Genomic DNA, 7,831 nt, shown 5'->3' on the forward strand with positions numbered 1-7,831 from the left:
CTGCAACTTGTGTGTGTGTGTGTGTGTGTGTGTGTGTGTGTGTGTGTGTGTGTATGTGTGTGTGGTGCGTGGGCCTCTCACTGTTGTGGTCTTTCCCGTTGCGGAGTGCAGGCTCAGCGGCCATGGCCCACGGAGCCAGCTGCTCCGCGGCATGTGGGATCTTCCCGGACCGGGGCATGAACCCGTGTGCCCTGCATCGGCAGGCGGACTCTGAACCACTGCGCCACCAGGGAAGCCCTAAGCTGCACTTTTTAAATAAGCTTCCTGGGCAGCCCCACCACAGTGGTCCATGTATAGAGTGACCAAATGATTGTGTCTTCTCGGTTGCTTTGGGGAGTCCAAGTGGGCCGTATTTAAAACGGCAGCAGGCATACGTATAAACAGGGAAGATTCGAGGCAAACAGAGGTATATGGTTACAGTATGCATGAATCAGATCTGAGAAAAGCTAGCCTGGTGGTTAAAGAACACAACGCTTAGGACAGACAGACCAGATTCTGTCCTACTTACTTGTGTGAGTTTGACCAAGTTCTTTTATCCTCCTGACTGTTTGCTCATGTGGAAAAGAGCTATGGCTGTACATTGAGCACACTATTCTCTTTTGGCAAAGGTTGCTCTGGGTCCATTTGTGTTCTCTGCAATTCTTTCCAGTGTGCAAGCATTTTTAAGTCGTCTGATGAAGTATTACATTTGACTTTGAACTGTTCATTACTTTGGGCAAAGCTTCTGTAGTGCTGCAGAGACTAGAACCTATGCAGAGATAGTGAGAGGATGCTATGACCTTCTGCCGGTTTATAAAGAAGTTTAACCGTTTCTCCACTTCCTCCACCTGCCACCAAGAGATGAGAAAGAAGGCAGAGGCTGGAAATGCACACCAGGCAATACTTGTGTGTCAGTTTGGCTTTTTCTTCCACTGCCAGTACTTCCCAGAGAGATTTCACCCAAAGCGCCTAAGCTTGCCATGGCCATTGTTGTGCAGAAAATTTCTCTCTATTGCTAGTCACATCCCCTTTTCCTTCTCCTGGGTCTAAATGGATGTTTGGGGGCAGGGAATAAAATGTAATACAGTGAAATGTCTATACTGATTTAATTGGCTTGGGGTGAGGCCTGGCCATTGGTAGCGTTTCAAATCTCTCCAGATGATTCTCATGTACAGCGAGGTTTGAGAATCACAGTTATCGATGAAGCACTTTGGGAATTGCAAAGGCATTGCAGAAATAAAAAGTGGCTATTGGTATTCCTTCACTCTTCCTGCATTTTCTTTCCTGCCTGCATCAGGACTGTTGTGCAAGTGCTGATCATTTTCTTTTCAGCCCTTTTCGCTGTTTGCCTAGACCGTTCATCCCTCTTTCGAACCTGACACCCTCCCTACCTCCTTGTTGTCTTTCAGCCTGCAGTCCATCATCAGTTTGGGATTGATCGTAAACTTGGTGGGAAGCCATTGCAGGGTATAAAGAGAGAAGTGGTGTTGGCAGAGATGCCTTTTTCAGACACCGCACTGGCTAGTGTAAGAGAATGGCTAGGAGAGGGCAGGAGTAAATTTGGGGAGACTCTTTAGGAGACTGGCTTTGTGCACAGTGGTGGCCTTGGTGGTGGAGTAAAGCAGGCAGGTTAGAGTCCTATTTGGAAGGTTAGTGATGGCTTGGAGGTGAATAGGAGTTAGTGATGAATTGGATGGGGGGAATGTGGGTTAAGGGTGTGGAATTGGGTAAATGGAGGTGCTACTTACTGAAATGGGAAACGTTTTCTGCCCACATACTGGCCCGATAAACACCTTCTCACCCTTTAGACCTTGAATCAGAGATGCTTTCTTGTTTTATTTAGTTATATTTTATTTTATTGCATTTTTAATTGGGCTGCGATGCCAGCTTGCAGGATCTCAGTTCCCCAACCAGGGATTGAACCCGGGCCCCCTGAAGTGGAGGCCCGGGGTTCTAACCACTAGACCACCGGAGCACCGGGGAATTCCCAGCAGAGATTTTTGCTTTTCGTTTCTTTCTTTTTTTTAATATAACTTTTGATTATTTGTTTAATGAATGAATTTATTTATTTATTTATTTTTCGTTGCGTTGGGTTTTCGTTGCCGGGCGCGGGCTTTCTGTAGTTGCGGCGAGCCGGGGCTACTCTTCTCTGCGGTGCACGGGCTTCTCAGTGGAGTGGCTTCTCATGTTGCCGAGCACGGGCTCTGAGCACGCGGTCCTCACTAATTGTGGCACGTGGACTCAGTAGTGGTGGCTCGCGGGCTTACTGGCTCCGCGGCATGTGGGAGCTTCCTGGACCAGGTAGCCGACCTGTGTCCCCTGCCTTGGCAGGCGGATTGTTTTTTTTGTTTTTGTTTTTAAACGTCTTTGTTGGAGTATAATTGCTCTACGCTGGTGTGTCAGTTTCTGCTGTATAACAAAGGGAATCAGCTGCATGCATACGTATATCCCCACATCCCCTCCCTCCTGCATCTCCCTCCCACCCTCCTGATCCCACCCCTCTAGGTGGTTGCAAGGCACTGAGCTGATCTTCCTGTGCTGTGCAGCTGCTTCCCACTAGCCAGGTATTTTACATTTGGTATTGTATATTTGTCAATGCTACTCTCTTACTGCCTCCCAGCTTCCCCTTCCCCTTCCCCGAGTCCTCAAGTCCATTCTCTATGTCTGCGTCTTTATTCTTGCCCTGCCCCTAGGTTCATTAGAACCTTTTTTTTTAGATTCCATATATATGTATTAGCATACGGTATTTGATTTCCTCTTTGTGACTTACTTCACTCTGTATGACAGACTCTGGGTCTATCCACCTCACTACAAATAACTCAGTTTCATTTCCTTTTATGGCGGAGTAAGAGTCCATTGTATATATGTGCCACATCTTCTTTATCTGTTCGTCTCTCGATGGACACTTCGGTTGCTTCCCTGTCCTGGCCACCGTAAATAGTGTTGGCAGGCGGATTCTGTACCACTGCACCACCAGGGTAGTCCCCAGAGTTTATTTCTTAAGGGAGTCCCTCCTCAAGCCGCATCCATCTCTTTCCTGCTGACGTAGACTCCCACAGCCTTACATAACTGCTCCTTCATAGCACCATACACAGTTTGAATTTCTCACATATTTTTAAGTGCCTTTTCTATAACCCTGTGTTCTACTGAACCTTTCCCTCCTGTCTCATCAGGTTATGTCCAGTGCCTACCAGTGCTTGACATATCTTAGGGGCTCAGTAAGTGTCTGTTGACTCCATAATTGGAGAGAGAGGACAAGGCTTAGGAGGGCAGATGAAGGCTTTGATTTCTACATGTTGAGTAGAAGATGGTTCAAAGCAGGAGCCCTTGAACCTGAGCCTCTTCCCCGGTGAGCGGGGATCCAACCCGAGCCCCCTGCAGTGGAAGCATGGAGTCCTAACCTCTGGACTACCAGGGAAGTCCCCCGTGTACCTTTAACTGAGGTCACAAGCTCCAGCGCAGAATAGGAGGCACACGTGAGGCGGATGAGGTCGATTTGCTCCGGGGTGAGGCGCACGGCATCCCGTTGGTGGGTCTGGCGTGGGACGTAGGCTGACCAGAAGTGAGGGAAGGCCAGGGCTTGGTTTGGGGCTTGGAACTCCTTGGGCTTGTCATCGCCTCCTCAGCTGGCACAGCGCTCACTGTGCCCAGAAGTCACCTGTAACGCATTGTTTTTTTCTGTGGTACTTGGATGCCCATCAGGGTGGCTCACGGTGACCCCTGTAGCCCCCAGCATCCATGACATGGCACTTTCTAGGTCACTATGGTAACATAGTTCCAATGTGACTAACCTGTGGTCTCGGAAGCCCCCAAACTACCCCACTATTCCCCAGCAGCCACGGGGACACCTTGTGTGTCCCCTTGGTGCCTGCGCACCCACGAGACCGTCTTTCAGCCCGTCCAAGCTGGTGTGGCCGTGGCTGACCTTGCGCAGATTAACAGCCTGGAGCCCGTTGTGGTGCAACTGCCTCAGGACCAGGGGCATGTCGTTGTGGCTGGAGGGAGGTCAAGGCAAATAGGTGGGCCCCTTAGGTCTTGGGATCAGGCAGGATACATTGCCTGGCCTGGGGCAGCCTGAGGGAGCCTCACACCACGCTTGTGTGGGCACCTCCGGACCTCCTCCGCTGCCCAGGGCCAGGCTAGGCCCCCAACGGCCCCAAGCAGCCCTCACACACTGCAGCCACCCGTCCACAAGCGGGAAGTCCCGCATCAGGGCCCGCGTGTGCTCCCGCGGACTTGGGGTGCTGGAGGTGGCCGGCGTGGTGTGCACACGGGTTACCGGCCGCAGCAGCAGACCCAGCAGGAGCAGCAGACCCAGCAGAGGCCGCTGGCGGAGTGCGCGGGGACCCTCGAGGCCCCCCGGGGCGCAAGCTGCACAGGGCCAGGCAGGCGGGCAGAGGCGGCGGGTCTGAGAGGGGCGGGCGATGGGGTTGTGCCCGACGACGCAGGCCACCCAGCGGCGCAGCCTCGCGAGGGGCCCTGGGTGAGGGAGGCGATACAGGGTCAGAGGACCCTACGACCCGTGTGCGGAGAGCCGTGATCCACGAACCCCGGAAGCCACAGGGCAGCACTGCCCTCCCAGCCCCTGCTCAGAGGCAGGTCCCGCGGGCTCAGCTGGCCTCTGCTGAGAGCCCACTGGCCTCCCATCGCGGGTGCCCTCTGCCCCCGGCCCTCTTGCCACTCCCACTGCTCCGAGGGGGCGCCCTAGGTTGCTGTCCCCTGCCTCTAAACTTCCTGTCCAAGCTGGGGTGCTTCTCTCAGGGGGCCACCTTCAGCCCGAGGCCTCCCGGGAGCACACCTCGTCCCCATCCGCCTGCAGCAGGCCCCGCCCACGCTGAGGGCTGCGTGCGAGTGTCTGTGTGGCCACAAGTGCTCTGGGCTCCCGGTTTCCCGGTACTGGGCCATTGGGGCTGGTATGGGGGAAGAGATAGTTTCTGGAAATGGTGGGGGGTAATAACCTTGTGAGCTCTGGATTCAGGTAGGGGCCCTCTGCCCCCGGCCTTCTCTCTCCACCTACTTGACTCTCCAGCCTTCATGACCATTCTCTGGAGACTTCAACCAGCACTTGGGACCTATCAGGAACCTCCCCCACTTAGGTCAGCCAGCCTCAGGAAAGAGCGCCCTCAGGAGTTGCTACACCCCCCCAGGGCCCGAATAGAGGGACTTTGGGGATGTGAACTGAACAACCTTCTGGGGAGAGTCAGCGACCCTTTTACTCACCAGAGCAGGAACCTAGTCCGTACGGTATTTGAGTGGAAGGAAATGAAGTCATTTCCATGGCAGCAGAGCCCCCAGTGCAGCACCCTTCCTCCCAGAGCTGCCGCTGGCTGTCCTTCTGGCCAGGATCGCTCCTACCTCAGCGTGGAAAGCCCGGCCTCGTGGAGAAGTATATGTTCTGAGGAGAGATCTGGCACCTGGCTTCTGCTGCTCCACTTGCCTTCTCTCGTGGCCCTTGTGGCTCTAGCTTTCCCAGAAACCTCAAGGGCTAAGTGCCTGTGCTCGCTCAGAGGCCGCATGCCATTCCCCATTTCCAGCCTCAGGTCCTCCCCCTAGCTCCCTCCTCTAGGGACCCCTTCCCCCCACCACCTCCCCACACAGTGGGGATGTGCTTTCTTACAGAAGCTCAACCACTGAGATGCTTTAGGGACTGTGCCCAAACTCCTTCATCCCCAGCCTCTCAAGTTTTTGCTCTGATCCCTGGCACCCCCTGGAGCTGCTCCACCTTTGGAACCTTTCCCGGGTGGCAGGAGTGCCTAGCACAGGGGTAGTGACCTAAGTCTGAGCTGTGGCGACCTTTAGAAATCTGTTACAGAAAAACACTTTGCCGAGCAGTAGGGGACGCCACTGGGGACAGAAGGGGCTGGGAATAACGGAGCATGTGAATCTTGGGGCAGGGTGTGTGCTGCTTGACTTTCCATCCTTTTCTTGCTTCAGGGAGCAGGAAATGGGGGGTTGTGGGGGGGGTCGGGTGGTAACCTTGTGAGCTTTGCCATGGCCCTCTCTTGAGAATGGCTCAGCCAGCAAGATTCTGTGGAGTCCGCCTCCTGGCACCATGCTACAATCGCCGGATTTGTGGTCGGGATCAAAGATCTTCATCCGAGTCTTGCGGAGCGCGCTTTCTCTTGGGCGCACGTCTGGCGACTGGCTCCTGCTCCGCTTCCACCTTTGCTGGCGTGGCCGAAGGAACATCCCCGTAGTCCCGGTAGCCACCAGCCCGGCAGTATGTCTCCCCATGGCAGCCCAACTGCGTTTCCCCACACCCTCGGTTGAGGACGTGGCAGTGACCAGCTGTACGAGGAGAAACGGGAGCCGCTGCTGCTGCAAAGAAAATCAAAAGTGATCAGTCCCTTCTGCTGTGCACAGTCTCCTGGCCGAATCTCCCTCTCTCATGTCTCTCCCAGTTTCTGGCCAGAGACCTTTCATCTACTGGACATCCAAAACACAGCCTTGGCCCATCACTTCTCTGAGTCCCTGGAGAAGGGACCCTGGCTGCAAAAGCGATTCCTAGGGCCTACGGCTGCAGCAGATGAGGGAGTCCCTTCACCGTTTCCAGGGAAAACAGTAGAACACGAAAGTCATTGCAAGCATGATCCTCTCCATCTCTCCCTTCCACAACAGAGAAAACATTTCTTGCAGTCTGTCACTTGTGAGGCTTTAATGGAAATATCGTTCAAGTTTTGCAAAAAGGTAATCTAATATAAGTTGGTTCAGAACCCCTCCCACCTTGGCAACCCCTCTTGGGTCCCATTTTTACAGTGCCTGTTTCAACCACACGGAACTCTAGTCCTCTGATCCTTTTATCTCGATTAGAACAGGCCACATACTGAGGCAGAGTGATCGGGAGACTCAGAACCGGGTTCTGAGTACCATGTCTAGGCTCACATCAACCCAGCCTCCTGGGACACCATCTCCTCAGCCCTCCGGTCTCACTAGCACTTCATCACGCCCCCTTGGTTCTTCCGCTCCTGCCATCAATAGGGCACCACCGTCGGCCCTAGTACTCAGCCGCTCAGTATGGGATGTGTCTGACGGGACCGATCTAGATGTCTACACGACAGCACAGAGGTGCCTGGGTTTGAAGGTGCGGTTCAAGGGTGGCCCTCTTCCTCAAACTGCTCCATTGACCATTCGCCAACAACAACGCACTTGTCTTTTGCTAAGAGGCCCATCAGGAAAGGGTCTGAATGGAAGTATCCTGTAGCCCAAAGGGGAAGGCTCCTTTGATAAAGATCAGAACCTTCTTGCACACTTGTCCAGGGATGACCTTTCACTTGTCCTCAGCAGTGAGCACTGTGGGTCCTTGAAGGTGCCGCGGGTCACTGGTATTCGTTACAGCTGGGAAAGTGCTCAGGTGTATGTGCTGGGCAAGCCCCAGGGAACATGTGGCAGCCAGGGGAAGTTGTGCGTACACCATGCCTCTTGGACAGATGCCCGGTGTCGGTGTACCTCGTGCACTGCCCTCTCAGGGAACGTAGGACAGGTTAGAGTAAATGCAGAAGGTCTGGTGAGGGATTCTCTCTCAGACAACCAAAGAGATTGGTCTCTGCTGGAGAACCGGTAGGGAAGTATCTCTGAGGGCAGTAGCACGTTTGCATCGTTACCCTGCCATGGAAACTGTGAGAAGGCCTGTGAGGTCATCACTAGCCAGTGAGGTCCTATAAGGAACGTGTGAGTTGAGGGGCAGGCTTCAGGAGGAGGGGCAGTGCTGTGGAGGAGAGCAGGGTGGAGGCAGTGGTACTCTGCCTGGGCCCTCACACCGGGGCCTCCCCACCCATGCCCTAGTCTAGTAGACACCCCACGTGGGGCGTGCCGGTGGGCTGGCACAGCCCCAGGGGCCACAGGAGGGCAAGAG

Source organism: Kogia breviceps, chromosome 11, assembly GCF_026419965.1.
Source record: "Kogia breviceps isolate mKogBre1 chromosome 11, mKogBre1 haplotype 1, whole genome shotgun sequence".
Lineage (NCBI taxonomy): Eukaryota > Metazoa > Chordata > Mammalia > Artiodactyla > Physeteridae > Kogia > Kogia breviceps.